Raw genomic sequence first — 19,937 nt, forward strand, 5'->3', positions numbered from 1 at the left:
TCAGTGGGACAGGCTATCACCAGGAAGCAGAAACTGCAGGGAAGACTGTTCTGGTGTCCCTTGTAATCAGCCTGGATGCAGAGGAGTCTGCAAAGCTGCCAAGCAGCAGGACTTAACGTGGAAAGCGGACTTGGTTGGCTTTATAGTCTCTTCGCTTTCATCCTGATGTTATTAGAGGTCAAGGTCCAGCTAGTACTGCCTCCAGGGGACTTCTGGTCTGAGAAAGTTGTTTGTGTGTGTGGAGGAATCACTCTGAGTGGCTCTAAAACCAGGACTTCCTGCTGTTAGACACAGGGTCCGGGCAAGTGGACCGGTGGGGCATAGATTCCCACCCTCCTCTCAGGAAAGAACCGACAGGGCTAGAGAGGAATGTGAGAAGAAAGGGGGGAGGGGAGAGCCATGAAAGCTATTTATCTGGCAGCAGCCTTGGGAGAGGAGCAGGGGAGGAGGGGCCGAGTTTCAAAACAACTTGCGGACTTAAGAGACTATAAGAATGGTGGAGGCAAGATGATTTCAAGTCAGATAGATTAATAATAAACTTGATTATCCTGAATGGTTTTCTTTAGCCACTGGTTTCCTTATTCTGAACTTCAGTGTTTTCTCTTGCTAATAACTAGCTGGTTCCAGATGACCCTGTGTGTATTCTATATTTCACCATTTTTAGAAGCAGGGGGTGAGGTTTCTCACTTTTCCTTCACACACACACACACACACACACACACACACACACGCACACATACACACACCATCATCCTGCTCTGAAATGAGTTCTCTCTTTTTTGGCCACATTGTTTTGGTCACACCTCGAGGCATGTTGAACTTCCCCGACCAGGGATCGAACCCATGCCCTGCTGTATTGGAAGTACATAATCTTAACCACTGGATGATCAGAGAAGTCCAACCAACATGAGACTGATACTCTGAGAAATTATTGTGCTCTGTCTCTTTTAAAAAAAATCTAGAAAACTCTTTGGGAACTGTCAAGGCTAATCAGTCAGAATTATGCTTATAACCAAGTGGGATCCTATCACCTATGGTTCACAAGTAGTTGCTTCAGATAGACACTGAGAAATCATATCCAATAGGGCATGGCCTTGATTTTCAGCAGATTAAAAATTATGTTTCTGTGTGTGTGTGTGTGTGTTGGGGGAGGGGGTTGTTTTCTTCTTTAGCTGCTGTTATTTCTTATACTTTGGGCTCCTGGTAAAGAAAAGCATCTTGGGGATTTCTAGGGTTCTAACCACGACCATAGATTTTCCATCCTTGTAGGAGTAGAGTCCAACCAGTTCACTGCACAGATGATTAAACTGTGGACCAGAGAAGTAAACCAGAATAAGTGTGGTCACCCAGCTGGTTAACCACAGAGCCAGAGAAGGAACTTGGGCTTCCACGCTCCTTGTTCTGCGCTCTTTCTACTCAGGTGGATTCTAGGAGATCTGTTTTGCAGAACTTCCTTTCCAATTTGTACTCTGCCAGAGACAAGAAATCATATTATGGGTGTATGTACCCAAAGTCCTTATCAGTCAAACATTCCCCAGCACCTCACTTTCACCCCCACTGTTGGAAGGCCACGTATCTGCATAAGGAAACAGCAGGAACACATACAGGCACACAACAACTGTTCTTTTTTATGACCTTTTTCTTTGCTCCAAGGTTAATTTCTCTTTGTCCTCAATTTCCTTTTTACCCGTGTCTATTCACTTATATTAGTTTGTATGCTAACACTTAAATTAAATATACCACCTTTAAATCTGGGAGACACTAAACACAGCTAACTACAATCCATAGCACCTAAAAAGTAATCTAAGTTTGTGTGCTATTTCTTACTTTTGCCCCGTGGTGATCATGTGATGGGTGGGAGCTTTGAAGTCACGCCAGTATCAACTCTCCTTCTGAATGTGAGCTTAAGTGACTTGCCCAAGAATAGCAGGCAGAGTTGGAATGGGACGGTCCCCATAGACCCACGGACTGTTCTTTTTTCTATGATGCCACACCACCAACCTGCCGACATTAGGTTTTATATCCTCTTTTCATTCTTGTCCAACCCTGGGAGAAAGAGATACTAATGGAAATAAGATGGTCATGACATGAGCCCAGACAGGATATGGGAGGACAAAATGAGGACTGAACAACCCAGCCTGTGCTGCTCAACACACTAGTCACCAGCCTTGTGTGGAATGTTAATGCAAATTAATTACACTTAAATAAAATTAGAAGTTTAGTTCTTTAGGTCTTCACCTTGCAAATGCTCAATAGCCACAAGTGGCTTGTGGCTGTGACATTGGGCATATTGGGATATGGAGCATCGCTCTCATCATGGAAACTTCTATGGCACAGCTCTGCTCAGCCAGATGCTAGGCCATCAGGGTTTAATAGGAATAACTATCATTTATTGAGCCCCAACAGCACACAGGGGCTTCCCTGTTGGCTCATATGGTAAAGAATCCACCTGTAATGCAGGAGACCTGGGCTCGATCCCTGGGTTGGGAAGATCCCCTGGAGAAGGGAATGGCAAACCACTCCGGTATTCTTGCCTGGAGAATCCCTTGGACAGAGGAGCCTGGCAGGCTATAGCCCATAGGGTTGCAAAGAGTCAGACTGCCTAAGCACACACTCAGCACACACAACAGCATACAGACCTTACTGCTGGTGTTTTATGACTATTTTCATTCATCTTCATATAACCTATGAATTAGTATTATTTGCATTTGACAGAGGAAGGAACTGATATTAAAATTTTTAATAATTTGACCTTTAGGTTTACTCGTAAATGGTAGAAACATGAACACAGACTTGTTAATAACAGACTATAATGTGAGCTCTAGTTTCCTGGGAGGAGCCATAAAGACTAAGCACATTTACTAAGCACAGACTATATTCCAGGCACTGTTCTAACAGTTAACACATTCAATTTCACTGAATCCTCTCTAAGGTAGGCATGCTCATTATTCCCATAAAGAAATTAATTTAGAGAGGTTAAGAAACTGTCCTAATGGCAAGCAACTAGTAAATGATGAACAGGGAATTTAAACTCAAGTAGTCTGGGTTGAGAAGCTGGGTGCCAAATCACTATACCATACTGATAAGCAAGTGGCTGCTGCTTCTGTGTCATATAGAAGGCAAGGACCAACCTGCAGCTTACAAGACTAGTCCTGGTTCACAGGGCTGGTGACTCTTTCCAGACGGGCTAGCTGATGAAGCCAGCTGTCATCTGCCTCTGCTCAGAAGGCTTGGCTCCCCTTCTTACTTCTGGCCAGCAAGCTTCTATGCCAAGCTGCCATGGCTAGAAGTCATCACGAAGGTCATGCTCAAGCAAGTCTTGAAAACAATCTTTTGTCCTACTCCTTGGAGGTGTCCTACCTCAGCTCAGTATGGGGTAATTTAAGACCATCTCCTGTTGGCAGTCCTGTTTGACATTTGGTTGGCCCAACTGACATCCTTTCAGTCCTGGCATACTGGCTGAACTCCAGGCATGGTGGTGAATCTGTCTTACCTTTTAAATTAAAGTTCTACCAGACAATCTAGCTGATCCTCAGGGTTCAGGACATCAACCCTGAATACTCATTGGAAGGACTAATGCTGATGCTGAAGCTCCAATACTTTGACCACCTGATTTGAAGAGCCAACTCACTGGAAAAGACCCTGCTGCTAGGAAAGATTGAAGGCAAGAGGAGAAGGGGATGACAGAGAATGAGATGCTTCGATGCACCGCTGACTCCATGGACATGCGTTTGACCAAACTCTGGGAGATGTGAAGGACAGGGAAGCCTGGCGTGCTGCGGTCCATGGGGTCGCAAAGAGTCAGACACGACTTATCGTCTGAACAATAGATGATCCTCATGAGCTTACTCAAGAAGTTGGCTGTGATATTTCTGGTACTGGTATGTAGATTTTTATTTAGTCTGGTCTAGAACCAGGAGTATGTACTTGTACATATGAGTACAAGTACATACTCCATCTACCAGCCTCATCAAGATATCTTGATTGATTTTTGCCTAATTTTCCTATTGCCTTGATACTTTCAGAACATTACCGCTGAGAAGAAAAATTCAATGGAGGGTGTTTCTTTTGTATTTCAGAGGTGAACTTCCTTTGGTTACTAATGGGATTCTCATTGCATGGGTTAGCATTCAATCATGGTCAACTTTTTGACTTCTCACACCCTTAACAGTATCATAACTTGCAAGATGGTCCAAAATCTTTTGGAGGCTGTTTTAAGTAGGGTGGCTTCAGCCACTCAGTCACTCAGCTGTGTCCAACTCTTTGAGACTCCATGCACTGTAGACCGCCAGGCTCCTGTGTCCATGGAATTTCCCAGGCAAGGGTATTGGAGTTGGTTGCTATTTCCTACTCCAGAGGATCTTCCCTACCCAGGGATGGAACCCGTATCTCTTGTGTCTCCTGCATTGGCAGGCAGGTTCTTTACCAACAGAGCCGCCTGGGAAGCCCCAGTGTGGCTTAGCAGTCACCAGATGCTGTGCTGTGCTTAGTCGCTCAGCTATATCTGACTCTTTGCGACCCCATGGACTGTAGCCTGCCTGCCTGCCAGACTCCTTTGTCCAGGGGGATTCTCCAGGCAAAAATACTGGAGTAGGTTGCCATGCTCTCCTCCAGGGGATCTTCCCAACCCAGGGATCAAACCCAGGTCTCCCGCATTACAGGTGGATTCTTTACCATCTATGCCACCAGGGAAGCCCAAGAATACTGGAGTGGGTAGCTGATCCCTTCTCCAGGGGAACTTCCCGACCCAGAAATCAAACTAGGGTCTCTTGCATTGCAGGCAGATTCTTTACCAGCTGAGCAACCAGGGAAGCCCAGTCACCACATAACAGCTCATAAATGGCTTTAACAGAGAATGGCCTGTAGGTTGTGAAGTTGAAAGTGCCTCCCTGAGACCTTGAAACGTAGGTTTCTTAATGTACTTTGGAACAAATAAATTCTCAAGCCAGTCTCACACTGTCAGTGGTGTGAAGTGGCTGTGGGGAATACCAGAATATAAATGGTGGAATCTTCAGGGAATCCCACTGAAATTTTTTAGTCAAGTCAATAACAGATCTTGTGTAAGTCAACTCTTATTATCAAAGACTTTTGTAAAATTGGTGGATACACTGCACTTCCTCTACGTGATATGCCACAAATACCACAGGAAAGTCACTCCCACGTCACGCTGAAGCCCAAACACACGGTTGTCTTTCAAGAGTACAGCTGACCTTATTGTGCAACCACTGGTTTGCAAGCATATTGACATGAATTGTGCTGCAACAGAAAACTGCTGGAAGTTTGAGAGAGCTGTCTTAACATTCTCATAGATTTTTCTTCTCAAAAAGGGTAATGAACTTAGAGTCCTGCTATGTGTTCTTGGCTCTACATAACAAAGATAGGTAAATACAGCTATCTAAGTCACTTCTTCTATTTCTCTTTTTTTCCCCCTAACCTAAGATTAGCCTCCAACACTATACCCTTTGTGCTCTGAGGGTCCTGAGCTATCTCTCTGGCTGCACTGGGTCTTAATTTACTGCATGCAGGATCTAGTTCCCTGACCAGGGATCGAACCCTGGCCCGCTGGCCTGGAAACGGAGTCAACCCTTGGACCACCAGGGAAGTCCCACTTCTTCTGTTTCAACCTAAAATTTTCCCCAGGTGCAGACCCATGATCATAATTCATGACTCCAGCTGCCTGGAGCTGGAATCCAGGGAACAAACTCATATTTTTAACCTAATCTGACATGGATGCTTCAAGAGGTAGAACATTCCTTCTCGTGGGGACACTCAAGCACAGGATGACTGGCTATTGAAGGGTATTGTGAAGGGGGTTTAAGAACTAGAATGGTGGCCACACTAAATTACCGAGACAAACCCAGACAGGTTAAGGTTTAGCATGTTCTCTAATCTGCAAAGTTCTGTATTCACAATGTTCTACTCTTTGAACACATCACACTTTCTTCTTCTTAGGGTCATTGCCCACCTGGTATTTTTTCCCTGGAATGTCAACACATGGCTGTTGACACAAAGTTGACCATTTCTTTTATTGTTAACATGTTGATTTAAATACTTTCTTCTTAGGCCATTTCTAATACCTCTATCTAGGGAGGTAGACTATGTTATTTTTATTTCTGAATCCATTTAATTTTCTACCCAAATGTATGCAGCATGTGGGCCTATCTATAGTTCTTTGTGGGCTGGTTGTCTGTAGACTGTAAGGGGGAATACATTTCTGGTTTATTCATTAATGTTACATCTGTACACAGCATATAACAGGCATTTATATAACTGTCGAATGAATGAATGAATAGTAAAAGCAGATTAAAGTCATTTACAGAATCTAAGCTGCGGAACTTCTGAGCTGGAAGACGTGATCAGAGACAATCTATGCCATTGTTTACCAGTGAAGTATAAATATCCTCAATTTCTTATTTTCCGCAAGCTTGATGCTATGAAAATTCCCAAGCACTCTATAGCTATCTTTGATTGGGTCGCACACTGGAACTTGTGTTCTGTACCATCAGAAATCCAGCAAAAGAAAAAACAAAGTTTTCTGTTTTGCTTGTTTGTTAAACAATATCCTGGGCTTGGATATATTTGGATAGCCCATTAGTTTCTTTACAGATGGTTTGGAATCACCTGATCGTCCTTCAGCGTCTTTCATCTCTCCAGCTAGTCTGAATGCAGTGGGTGTATCCTTGAGGGCTTTCTCTGGTCCCGTGGGTGGACAGTGACCCTGTTGCTCTGACTCGTGGTGTCCACGGCGAACTCTCCAGGTGGGGGCTGGTCACACTAAGTTTAATAGGACCAAAGGCGCCAATGACCAGATGCATTAGGAACAGAGAGGCAGGGAAGCAGGGTCCCGAAAATAGAAAGCACGTCAAAAAATAGATGACGAGTTGATAATGCCTTGAGGCCTTTGTTCAGGAACACTCTGGTACTATAAAGGGAAAGGCAACCGTGCCATATTCTTCTGTGAAGTGCGCGTCGGTTTTTCTTCAAGAGTTCTTCCCAAAGAAGGCCTTGTGGGTTGTGGCTAACTCCGTTTTCCATTTTTATCTAGATTTGTGTTTCAACACAAAATGTTATTCTTTTGCCAAGGATTGCTGTATCATCACATTAACAATAAGATAAACAAACTTGACAAAAATTCACTGAGAACAATAAGCGTTGGTAATTGTATATTCTTGTCCTAGGTATTTCCTTCTTGTTCTCAATTAAAAAGCAGTCCCAGCAGTTGTGTATGCTGTATCATTTGTTCACCTTAAATAAATACTTTTGAATCTAAAAATATAGCAGAAATAAAACTTTCTGAAAAAAATTAAAAAAGCTGAAACTCAGAATCACATCAAAAATGAGAAATGGATTTTTAGGGGATCCGGATGCTTTTCAAGCCACTGAGGTTTCCTGACAAACCAGCTCTGTTACGGTCCTAGATCCACGTGGATCTCAGCCCTAGACATATAGCTGAATGTGTAGACGCCCAGGAGAATATTTGAGATCTGCTTAGACTTCACAGAACTATGAGTTGACTACACTCATTGGCAGATATTTCAGGAAAGAATAGGATTTGAATTAGCATTCGGTCAGCTCACAACTATGATCTACTAGTGCATTTTAATTCACTCTGCTTGAATTCAACACACGATTCTCAACTGTGACTAGCAGTGCACACATCTGAGAGCCCTACTAGATAGAGGTGGTGCACATGTGTGAATTTGCCACTTTTAGGGGCATGGGCTCAGCCGCACACTTCTCTCTCCAGATCACCGGTGGAAATGACCAGGGAAACTTCAGGAAGAAGCAAAGTGGCCGACCACTTTAGCTTCTGCACCTGATCCATGCAGCAGCTGGGCTCTGAGCCCTTCAGGACAGGGTAACCTGTCTCCTCCCACCCGACCTATGGGCTTTTAAGCAGCCGGCTCTAACATGGAGACAGAAAGCGCTCACACAGCCTCCTTTGCCGTGTTCACACTTCCCTCATGACGTGCTGAAACCAGTGCGTCAGGACAGACACACTCATAATAAGAGCAGAAAGCAGTGATGGTGCTGGCGATTTTATACCTGGGCCAAGTGCCAGAACTGGCTCTGGGGAGGAGGTGCGCCGAGGAATGCCCTGCTCTCAACCCTTTGCAAAAACAAAGGTTAGGGCTACTACTAACTGAGTGCTGCTGGCAGACTCTGGCTTAAGGGTTGGTTTTTTTTCCCCAGAACCTTTGGAGATGGGACTCAACTAAGATCAACAAGGGGGCTTTTAGACCCCAAACGTGTATACGGACCCAGCAGAGCCAACCAGGTGAAGGGGCAGGACCCCCGTTCCCAGCACCACTTTGGCCCACGGAAGCCCTCTCTTTTCAGTGTTGCTAAATTAGTCATCTATGCAGCCTCTGGACACCTAAAACCGTCTTGAGTTTTTTTTACAAAATCCCACAGTATTTCTGTGTCTACAGTTCATAGGGTCACCAAGAGTCAGACAAGACTGAAAAGACAGCATGCACGCACTTCTGAGTCAGGAATTCACGGATGGCTTAAGGGTGTGTTTTGGGTTCAGAGTCTCTCACGAGGTTAAGACATCAGCCTGGGCTGCAGTCACCTAAAGTTCTGACTGGGGTAAGAGGACCCATTCCATCCAAGATGCTCACTCACATCACTTTCCCTGGGCAGGCAGTGCTGGCTGACAACAGAAGGCCTCAGTTCCTTGATATGCGGACCACATCCACACACATAGTTGCCTGAGTGGCCAGCTTTTCCTATGGTGAGTGATACAGGAGACAGCAAAATGGAAGTCACAATGTCTCTTATGTACTGGCCTTGGAAGCCACACACACTTGGTTACACAAGTCACCCTGCTTAACAGGGAGGGGACTACATGAGCACATGAATATCGGGAGGCAGGGGTCCTCGGGGGCCATCCTAGAGGCTGGCTACCACGGCTGCCTAGTGGCTCTACTGCTGCCCATGGGAAATGATCTTCTCTCAAGAGCTATACAAATACCAGAGCTGGGACTTCCTCACAGTCCAGTGGCTAAGATTCTGTGCTCCCAATGCAGAGAGTCCAGGTTCAGTTCCCAGTCAGGGAACTAGATTCCACATGCTGCAATTAAGACTTGGTATAGCCAAAAAAAAAAAAAAAAAAAAAACCACCAAAAAACAAAACAAATACCTGAGCTCTTCACAAGAGCTACACAAATCTGATGCTCATGGAAATGTCCAAGTGTCTTTCCAGAGAAGAGTCAACAGTTCCTGACCTCCTGTCTGCCTCCAGTAGGGGGTTCAGTGACCCACCCCCACCACCGCATCTCTGCTGTGGAGCAGCAAGCACACCTGTGACAAATGCTGACAGTAACCTGGTCACTGACTATCCAGGCACACACCATGGCTTAGATGCAGCGTGAAAGCAAGGCCCACCCCCAGAGAAACTTCTAGATGGAGTATTGCTCTAAAATGAGCCTTTGGGAGCCCCAAAGACTAAACAAGCCTATCTAAGTGTCTGAGTTATACCCGTGAAGCTCTGGGGAGAATGTGCCCTCCCTGGATTTCTGCTCTCTTGCTGGAGGGCAAATAAAGCTTGCTGACTCAGAAGGGAGTAGAGACGCTCAACGGTAGTAGTTCTGGGGTTCAACTTTGGTGGCTGTCTGCAGAAACTCCAGTGATCTGCAAGATAATCTAACCTAATTTCAACTGTAAACTTAAAAATCAACTGAACAGATAGTACATGCCTTGCTGTTTAGAAACATTATCTCCTTTAATCTTCAGAGGAACCCTTAGGTAGGTATCATGACCACCATTTCATAAAGCTGCAAACTGAAGCTCAGGGAGGTTAAATGACACACCCAATGTCCCAGCTAGGAGACGTGGGCTCAGAATTTTCCAATCTGAGTGTGTCTGACACCAGAGCCCATGTTATACACTCTCTGAGACCTCTCCAGCTGAGAAGAGAGAACGTATATCCAGGAAAGAGGAAGGAGAGGACAGGGGCCCCACACTGCCATGGCCCAGCATCAGGGGCAGGAAGACGGATGGGGGCAGAGAGCTGAAGAGGGGCAAACTGATGGCATCTGCTGTCGGGAGTGACCAGTCTAAGGATGTTCTTCGGCTCATCTCTTGGCCCCCTTCTCCTCAGTCTAGGAGACAGAGATGCCAGATGGGTCTTAGGGGGCAACAAACTGTGCATCTTCCTCTGGCTCCAAGGAGAGTCGGGTTGTTAATAATAAGTTACTCTAGCCTGGCCTCCTGCTAAGTTAAGCATCACTTGAAAAAAAAAATCCTCACATCATTATTGTAAGGTAAGTATTACTGCTGCTTTTAATAGTTGGGGAAATGGAGGACTGGGGAGTTTAGGGACATCCCCAAGGTCAAAAGACCCCAGGTGTCAAGAGTGACATTTCAACCCAGGCGTCTGACTTTAAGGCCATCAAGCACCTTAACACCATGTTCTACTAGACAGAGGTTGGGGGTCGTGGACGACCGCGTGGCCCGTTCAGCGCGGGCTGACAGCGCCAGCCCGCGACCGGGGAGGGGCAGGGTCGCCAGTCCTCCTTAGGGACGCATGCGGATGGCGCCAGCCGGGCTCAGGCAGCCACATGGGAGCCTGCTACTCCGGGGCCCACCGGACCCTGCTGCTTGGGGGCTTGGCCCGCAGCGGGTCCTGGCCTTGGCCTTGCCCGAGTCGGAAGGCAGTCCCATGCTCGGCTGGACGGCAACTGGGGTGCTCAAGATAGGTGAGCTAGAGAGTGAGGTAACCAGGCTTAGGCGTGCGCCAAGGACCGGGGCGTGGGGCTCTGAACCCAGATCACCACCCCCCGACCCCCCTCCCCCGGCGATCCCCACTCCTCACCACCCCCCTCCCACCGCCAGTGATCTGTCTGCCCGTCAGGCCGGAGCCCGGGCCGGGCGCGGCCGGGCGGTGGTGGGTGATGCGGGGAAAGGGAGGGGACGCCCTGCTCCTCGGCCGCCGACCCCGGGGGCTTTGTGTATTCGGAACCGGATTCCCCACCTCCCTCCCCCACCTCCCATTCCCGCTTTCTTTTCCCTTAACCCAAGTCCCAGTAGAGTATTCAGCAATTAGCACGTGAGGAGGGGGTGGAAGGCGGCGGCGGGCGGGCGTGGGGGCGGTGAGATTCCCCCGCAACCCACCGCCCCCGCCGGGATGGGTCCCGAGCTCCCGCCTGCGCTGCCTTCGTGCGCCACCTACCGGCTGCTCGCGGCAGCTTCGAGCCAGCCAGCGCGGTTCCTAGGCAGATCTTGATCTCCGTGGACAATAGACAATGGGATTTTTTTTTTTTTTAAACAATGATTTATTTTGGGGGGTGGGGATAAGAGGAAAGGAGGGAGGGAGGGAGGAAGCAGCCGTGTGTTTGTCATCGCTTTAGAAAAAAAATGTCTGTTCTATCATTGTTTCTGCATATCCATTATATTGAGGACAAAAGAATCCCCTTCTGGAACAACAAAGCCAAGGGAAATGTTTTCTGTGGCTGACATTTAATTGTGTGAGCAAGGTGCTACATTATCACGGGGAGAGACTGTAAGGAGGCCAGAGCACAGCTTAGGTTCAGAAGCCTGATTTTCTGCATTAAGATGTGGGCTTTCTTACAAGAGCCCCGTTTTATATGGCCTCATGTGTCTCCCCTGGTGTCATGCGGGACACACAATTCTGTGTTTCTATATAGTTGCCTAACCCATCACAAGGATTCCTTGTGGGTTGTTTTTGCACTACCTTCAAGGGCCTGTTCTTTTACAGCCAACGGGGATAATCATGCTTCATTTCACAACCTCCCTACACTCCGTTTACCAAAAGGACACCAATTTTAAGGATCTGTTAGGAGCCTTGGAGAACACGTAGACCAACCCCCTCACTGGTACACAGGAAGCGGGCAGAATGCCTTGTCCAAAGTCACGCAAATAATCAGAGACGCAGTCAGGGCCAGAAAGCTTGTATCCTGAGCCCTGGTTTCTAGCATGACCTGCTGCTTAATGTCCTGCTGCCCAACACCCCCTGACTCTCTTACCCTGTCCTTTCTGGCTGGACAAACACCCAGGCAGTGAGTTGTGTGCACAAAGATGGGTGGCAACTCAGGCCTGAGCCGGGTGGGCTGAAGTGTAAACTTCTTTGATTGGCGGCAGCCCTTTTATTCCCTTTTCACCCCTTTCAGAACTCTGTAGAACGAAGGAGGGATTGAAGGGTGCAATATGGACATTATCTTCATTCCTTAATTTTGTTATTTTTGCTGTGATAAGTTAATATGTAAAACCTATACAAGTATCCACAATTCATTAGAAGATGCTTTTTCTGAGATGCAAGGCTTAAGCAGCCCTCCATTCCATCTCCAGTGCTAACCCAGATGCTGGGAAAACAGAAGGTGTGTCTTCCATCTTTAGAAATTGTTTTCAGTGATCTCTTGACAAAGATGGTTTACCCTTGGGAACTTGACTAAAATTTCCTTCTTAGGTTCATGAAAAATCCCTGGAGAGATGCAGATAGCTGATCATATTGTAACAGAGACATTTTTCTTCTGCCATTTTGCAAAACACACTACAACAGACGGCGCTCCCCTTTCAACTCTTAACTGTGACATGCTAACTGAGACAGGATTGTCGAATCTCAGGTGAGAAGCTCAGTAAACATCTTTGCACATCCAAAATAAGTCAACCCATCATAGAAGTCTGCTTATTTGAAAGGTTGTTCGATCTGTTTAAAGCAAATAGACTAATCGCACAATCTGTAGACAAACAGACAACAAGCCGAAGAGGTTTCAAAACAAAAGCCCAGAGCATTCTCTAACTCTCTTTTAACTGTGTTCTAAAAGCATAGAGAAGACAAAAACACACTGGGATTGCAAACAGTTCTTAAACCTTTCTGCTGAGTTGTGGCACTTGAAGCACTATGGTTTATACTGAGGCTGTGTGGCATGTTAACAGGGAGTTTAGATTTTCTACATCTCTTAGTTATTATGTTTTTTTTTTTTTTCGTACCCAGTAGTGATTCATCCTGTCTCTACAGAAAGACCCCCAGTTCAATGATATTTTGTTATGCCAACCACCCACCTACAAACACCTTGCCTCAAGGATGTTGTGAGAATCAAATGTGATCAAATGAGATGATGTAGGTAAAAGTGCTTTTAAAAGCCTAAAGCACTCTTCCGATGTGAGGACTTATTCCCATGTGTTTGAGGTTTTGAAAGTATCGAAATCATTCATTGGCGCTGTACCATAGCTCTTCTGTAAAGTTGTGACTGGCCCATTTTTCAGATGGGAGCTTAAGGTTACACATCAGGGGCAAGGTTTAATGTAAATTTTAGAATATGCAAATCTGACCTTAAAGAATTCCCTCACATCATGTTGGTATCTGGTAAATGCTAGAATACTGGTGACTCACTGCTTCCCTAATATCCTTATTTGGTTGCATACAAATAAAAATGATTATTTTCAGATTTAGGTTTTCTCAAATTGTGGTGTGAGCAGTTATTTTTGCTTTTGCTTTAGTCACCGTTCTCTGTAGTAGAGAGTGTATTTAGAGTTGTAAAATCTGCTTTTTTTCATTTGCAGCTTAAATTTAGATGTGGAATACAGCAACTGAAGTACTCTCTTGGTCAGATATAGGAGTTGTCATAATTCAATCCGGTATCTCTGGCGCGTGGCCCTCATTTGTACACACGGGGAAGGACTCCACATCACCAACTTCACAAGTACGTGCTTCACAAGACTACCTACACAGCATGCCTGTCCACATAGCATTTCTCTTTGGGACATCTCAAGTGACTGGCAGATATTCTTTTTAAAGAATATCTTTTGACTTTTGGCTGTGTTAGCTATCAGTTGTAGCATGCGGGCTTCTCCCTAGCTGTGGTGTGGGCTCAGTAGTTGCTGAGCCTGGGCTGAGTTACCCTGCAGCATGTGGGATCTTAGTTCCCCAACCAGGCAGCAAACCTGCATCCCCTGCATTGGAAGGCAGATTCTTAACCACTGGACCACAAGGAAGTCCTGACCGGCAGATGTTCTAGAACTGTTTCCCTCACGAGCTGTATTGGAGTGATATGGATCCACTGAGATGAGACCCAGTTTGTGGAAAATTAAACCTCACCCCCATTGGTTGACAGGCCCATGAGGTGCAGAGGTCTGTACTAGGTCCTCAGGAAGAAATGAGTGATGTTATCAAAGAAAGAACAAAATCTCGGAACCCCAATTTCCCCAGTAGTTGTTGTTCTATCTTACTAAGACCAAAACTGCTCTCAAGTTTCCCCAGAGGTCAATGCCCGAAGTTACTTCCTGCCCAGGAGGTTGGCTACTAGCTCCGCGGAGTTTTGAACCCATTACCTGCTTTAACCCCGGGTCTTTATACAGCCTGCCTCCTGAACCTGACTCAGCAAACCCAGCTGTGATTAACTTCCTGTGACTGGACCTTCAGATGTGAATGCTGACGAAGTCCCTTCCAGTCTAGACTGGTCAGCTGCAAGAACATTTCCCAAGTGGTTTCAGTTAAACCACGTTACACCGTCTAGTCCCTTTCTGTCTTAGAAAACTTCTCATGGTTCCCTGGGGCCGAGTTGGGGGCTCTAACATCTTGGAAGCTTCTGTTGATGGAGCTTTGTAGTTATGAGGCAGGTAGATGAGTGTCAGCTGATTCTCTTTGTGTTTCCTTGACTGTCTTGTCCATTCAGGTTCCAGATTTTTCGGTGGATCAGAATCTGACACCAAATCCTGATGTAACATGGAACAGTGTAATGGCCACCAAAACTGTGAAGAGCAGGTGGCTGGACCAGGAGGTAAAGAGGATGCAGGTAGGTGTGGCGCCTTGGGTGACGGTGGATGCTCTCAATGCCTGTAGCCACCTGCTCCATATCTACCTCAGACTGGGGCTTGGTCAGTATGGCGTCTCTCTGCCCACCCCCCATCTCTGCCATCTGTACTGTGGACTTCTGTCCCCATAAATTCCTGCAGTGCAGGGAATGCCCAGTGGAAATGCAAAAATAATCATGTCATCCTTCACATGTTTATGGTATTTTGGCAATGTTTCTAATAGCCACTAAGGGACAAGAGTTTATCTTTCTATCTTACATCTCATAAATCTTTTCCTTTTTTTTTTTTCATCACCAGCGTAAATTGTGCTTAGTCCAATAACAAGGTTAAAATTATAGTGCTCTTCATCATTACGGAGATGCTGTTGCCTCTGATCGGAACGATGCCTACATCGGAAGCTTACCAAATTTATTTTTTTCCCCTTTGCCTGCATCAGGGGGTCGTCTGGAAGATAAGCAAAGGCATTGTTCAAGGCCTCTGAGTGTAAACATTTACAGGAGAGTGCTGAAGCCGGGGACAGCCAGTTAATCTGTGCCTCTGCGCTTCCTCTGAGTTTGTTTTTCAGACAGGTAAAGGGAGAGCTGTCTGAGGTCTCTTGCAGTGTTGAGGAACCCAGGTTGTGTAAATACAGACAAGTTATTTGTCTGTGCCTCGGTCTCCTCATCTGGGTGTCATGACAGCCCTGGGAGGGTTCAGAGCCACAGAAAGTGCAAAGCACTTAGTACAGCACCTCACACATCATGTTGCTGTTAGTCACCCAGTCGTGTCCATCTCTTTTGTGATCCTGTGGACTTTGGTCAGCTGGCTCCTCTGTCCATGGGATTTCCCAGGCAAGAATACTGCAGTGGGTTGCCATTTCCTTCTCCAGGGGATCTTCCCAACCCAGGGATTGAGCCTGAGTCTCCTGCTTGGCAGGGGGATTCTTTGCCACTGAGCCACCAAGAAAGCCCTCCTAGTTCATAATAAGCACTCAGTATCTGCTTGCATTATCATCCTTCCTATTTCCATCCTCTTTCCAACCGAGAGCCTTCTGCCCTGGCAGGTCCCTGGAGCTGCTGGAAGAATCACATACCCCTGGCTGTGGTGCTGGGACTCCCCATATCAACCTCTGCTCCATGGGCAGCACACAAGCCCAGGCAGAAGCGGTGGCAAGCTGAGAGGGGTCCTGGGATAGCACCGCCTCTCCTTCCGACTGCTGCTGCCCCTCTCGCAGCTGTCACCTGGCCCTCCGCTGCCGCTGGGGGGCTCTCGTCCAGGCAGCCTGCAGGAGATGCCTTTTCTCTGCCCTCTGGGGTAATTTCCTCATCTGGGCCTTCCGTGGCTTCTCTCCTTCTGCCCGCACAGCTCTGGAAGGCCCCAGATGTGGAAATTACCCCCCTTTTCTGGCTGTGATGTTTATTAAGTTCTCTCCAGTGTTTACTCAGATCTGCGGTCTCATCTTCTCACTTTTTCCAGAAGTGCACCCTCACTGACCGCTTTCTGTGGTCTCCTGTGCCCCTTCTTGAGGCCATCATTTGGAAACCTTCTGTTTCCAGACGGCTCCACCTGCATCGCCATCAAACCTCTCGTTTTTGATTGAGGGTTAGGTTAGGACATTGTCTGCCTCTCGCTGGATAAGACAATCCTTATGATCAGACTGTCCTTCCCGGAGGTGTTGGCCTTTCTCTCTGGAATAGCAGGCCAGTGCCACGCACACTTCTCTGTCATTTACTCTCATTATTTCAAGTTCCTTATTTACCAACTGGGTCAGACACTCATTCATTGTAGAAGCGGAAGATCCCCTTTTGATGGTTTGTGAGTTGGAGCACTGCTCTCCCTCAGGGGATTCAGGGTCTGCTTTCTCTTCTCTTTCTGAGCTGTTAAGTAAGCCCCAAGAATAGCTTGCACTTTCCTCTCTCAGGAAGCAAACACAGTGTGGAAACTAGAGTTCAGGTTCAGTGTTTTTGAAATGACGGCACATCATAAGGACTGATCATTTCCTCCTAATCATAATTCTTGTATCTATCTGTCTATCTATCTATCTATCTATCTATCTGTCTGTCTGTCTGTCTGTCTATCTATCTAACATTGTCTATGGTTTTTTTGTTAGTTATTTCCTTATATCGGACCCAGCGTACTTTCACTGAACAGCAGATATGATCAGATATGACTGATCACTGATACAATGGCCTGGTTTTTGTCAGACTCTGTTTGCTCTCAACAAGTAGAACTGGTAGCAGCTCACATTGGAATGCAATAGAGAAATGCTTGGAAAGGCACACAGACAGGATTATTACTAAAGCTGATAAAAGTCAATGGAAAAATGCATTGGCAGAGCATTTTCATCTCTGGAAACATCTTCAGCTGTGAAAGGTTGACCAGTGATCAGTACTTATCCGGTGGGAGTTCCCTGGTGGTCCAGTTAGCTAAGACTCCACACTCCCAGTGCTGGAGGCCTGGGTTCCATCCCTGGTCACAGCTAAGACCTGGCACAGCCAAATAATAAATATTTTGAAAAAAGAAAACAAAACGTATCCAGTGACAAAGCCTGCTCATTTGTTTCCCTCTCCTTTGCAGCCCCATCTCCCATTGATCACTGAGTTCCATTATCCTTTCTTACTTCACAATGTCTCTTGAAATCTTTTTTTTTTTTCATTCCCCTTATACTCTCATCTTGGCTAAAGTCATCTGACCATGTGTCTGGCCCATTGCAATAGCGTTCTAACTGGCCTATTCTACTTCACATCTTTTCTCTTTAAACACCATCTTCAAGCTGCCATCTAATGAATCTTGTTAAAATACTACTTTCTCCAAAGTGCATGATCACGTCCCTCCTCCAATTTACCTACAGGAAAATGTCTAAAATTCTGATGAAATGGCTTCAGAAACCCTCCCCACCCCCACCCCCCACAAAGCCACTCTCCAACTTACTCATCTATTTCCTATCTTTATTAAACATCCAGCCATATCAAATAATTTTACCCCTTCTCATCCAATATATGCTCATGTCATTCCAGTTACTGTATACACCCTTCCCTTTTTCTTCCTGCCTTTCCAAATCTTCTCTCATTTGTAAAGATTGGGCTCAAAAGCAGTCCCAGGTTGAAATGATTGCTCTCCTCAGAACCCTCTGGGATGTTATCATTTGTATGATTAATTTCCCATACTCAACAAACACTGTCTCATGACCTTTCTTCTTGTGTTTTGAGTCGCTCCCTAACATTCAAATGCTCACCTCTTCTCTTGCGTCCTGCATTGTGAGTTCCTTACAGATTGTTGATTCATATTCTAAGTTTCTTCTGAAGTATCTTGCCCAGCCCTTGCACTAAGTAGTCATTGAAGAACACTGGATTGAATTAGCAGATGGAAAAGCAACTGAAAAAGAAAACAAACCAGTTGAGCCATTTTCATCCCCAACACGGAATGACAGGTCCAGAGTTTTGTTCCTGGGTATGTTAAATTCGGGGCAGGCGGGGCGGTGGCGGATGATAGAGAATGTGTTTTTCATAGCGTTACATATCTAGGAAGGATCTTATGTGGCCATCTTTTCCAATTTCCTAGCTCTAGGGTGTCTAAAACAAAATGAGATCAGTCACATGCTTAAAGAACTCAGAAACAAAATTCCCTGGATCTTTTGGATAACTGAGTTTGAGCTGCATCAACTTTTCCCATGAAACTCTTGACTGTTCTGTCACTGGTCACTCTAGGCCAGTGTACTGAAATTTTAACTTACCTTGACAACTCCTACAGTGTGGTGTTTTTTGTTTTCTACTTTTGGGCTGTGTCCTGCAGCATGTGGGATCCTAGTCTGCCAACAAGGCATCAAGGCCGCACCCATGGCATCGGAAGCTGGGAGTCTTAACCACAGACTTAGCCACCGGAAGTCTAGTCTCTGCATGTTTCAAATGTAAGTTCCCAGGCTCACCCCAAGGGCTTACATTCAGTCATTCTGGGCTGTGGACACATGAATTGAACTATACATACAATGTATATCTGCAGACATGTACGTTTATCACAGGTAATGCTGATACAAGTGGTCTGGAGTACTCACTGTGAGTGTGAAAACTACTCTGATATAGTATTTTTAAAAATTCTAATTCACGCATAGAGATTCTAGGACCATTCTGTGAATATTAACAAACAGCTGATTAATAATTCTTCTTAGTAATCATGTGTCCTTACATGAGCATTTTTCAGTTCAGTTCAGTTGCTCAGTCGTGGCCGACTCTTTGCGACCCCATGGACTTCAGCACGCCAGGCCTCCCTGTCTATCACCAACTCCTGGAGTTGACTCAAATTCATGTCCATTGAGTTGGTGATGCCATCCAACCATCTCATCCTCTGTCGTCCCCTTCTCCTTCCGCCTTCAATCTTTCCCAGCATCAGGGTCTTTTCAAATGAGTCAGTTCTTCACATCAGGTGGCCAAAGTATTGGAGTTTCAGCTCCAGCATCAGTCCTTCCAATGAATGTTCAGGACTGATTTCCCTCAGGATGGACTGGTTGGATCTCCTTGCAGTCCAAAGGACTCTCAAGAGTTTTCTCCAACACCACAGTTCAAAAGCATCAATTCTTCAGTGCTCAGTTTTCTTTATAGTCCAACTCTCACATCCATACATGACTATTGGAAAAGCCATAGCCTTGACTAGATGGACCTTTGTTGGCAAAGTAATGTCTCTGCTTTTTAATATGCTATCTAGGTTGGTCATAACTTTCTTCCAAAGAGCAAGCGTTTTTTAATTTCATGGCTGCAGTCACCATCTGCAGTGATTTTGGAGCCCCAAGAAATAAAGTCTGTCACTATTTCCACATCTAGTTGCCATGAAGTGATGGGACCAGATGCCATGATCTTAGTTTTCTGAATGTTGAGTTTTAAGCCAACTTTTTCACTCTCCTCTTTCACTTTCATCAAGAGGGTCTTTAGTTCTTCTCTTTCTGCCATAAGGTTGGTGTCATCTGCATATCTAGGTTATTGATATTTCTTCTGGCAATCTTGATTCCAGCTTGTGCTTCATCCAGTCCAGCATTTCTCATGATGTACTCTGCATATAAGTTAAATAAGCCAGGTGACAATATACAGCCTTGATGTACTCCGTTCCTGATTTGGAACCAGTCTGTTTTTCCAAGTCCAGTTCTAACTGTTTTAACCCATCCTTATTAACCCATCTTTATTTTTAACCCA

General features: G+C 45.8%; 1 long non-coding RNA gene across 1 annotated transcript in view; it reads right to left on the reverse strand.

Annotated features, from left to right (window-relative positions):
* Positions 1-2,017: 2,017 nt before the first annotated feature.
* The window catches only part of LOC122694142, a 123,624-nt gene continuing 105,704 nt past the window's right edge, over positions 2,018-19,937 (reverse strand). The window contains exon 3 of the long non-coding RNA XR_006341123.1: positions 2,018-2,046. This is a non-coding gene — a long non-coding RNA (uncharacterized LOC122694142). The remainder of the gene's footprint in view (positions 2,047-19,937) is intronic.

Source organism: Cervus elaphus, chromosome 5 (assembly GCF_910594005.1).
Source record: "Cervus elaphus chromosome 5, mCerEla1.1, whole genome shotgun sequence".
Lineage (NCBI taxonomy): Eukaryota > Metazoa > Chordata > Mammalia > Artiodactyla > Cervidae > Cervus > Cervus elaphus.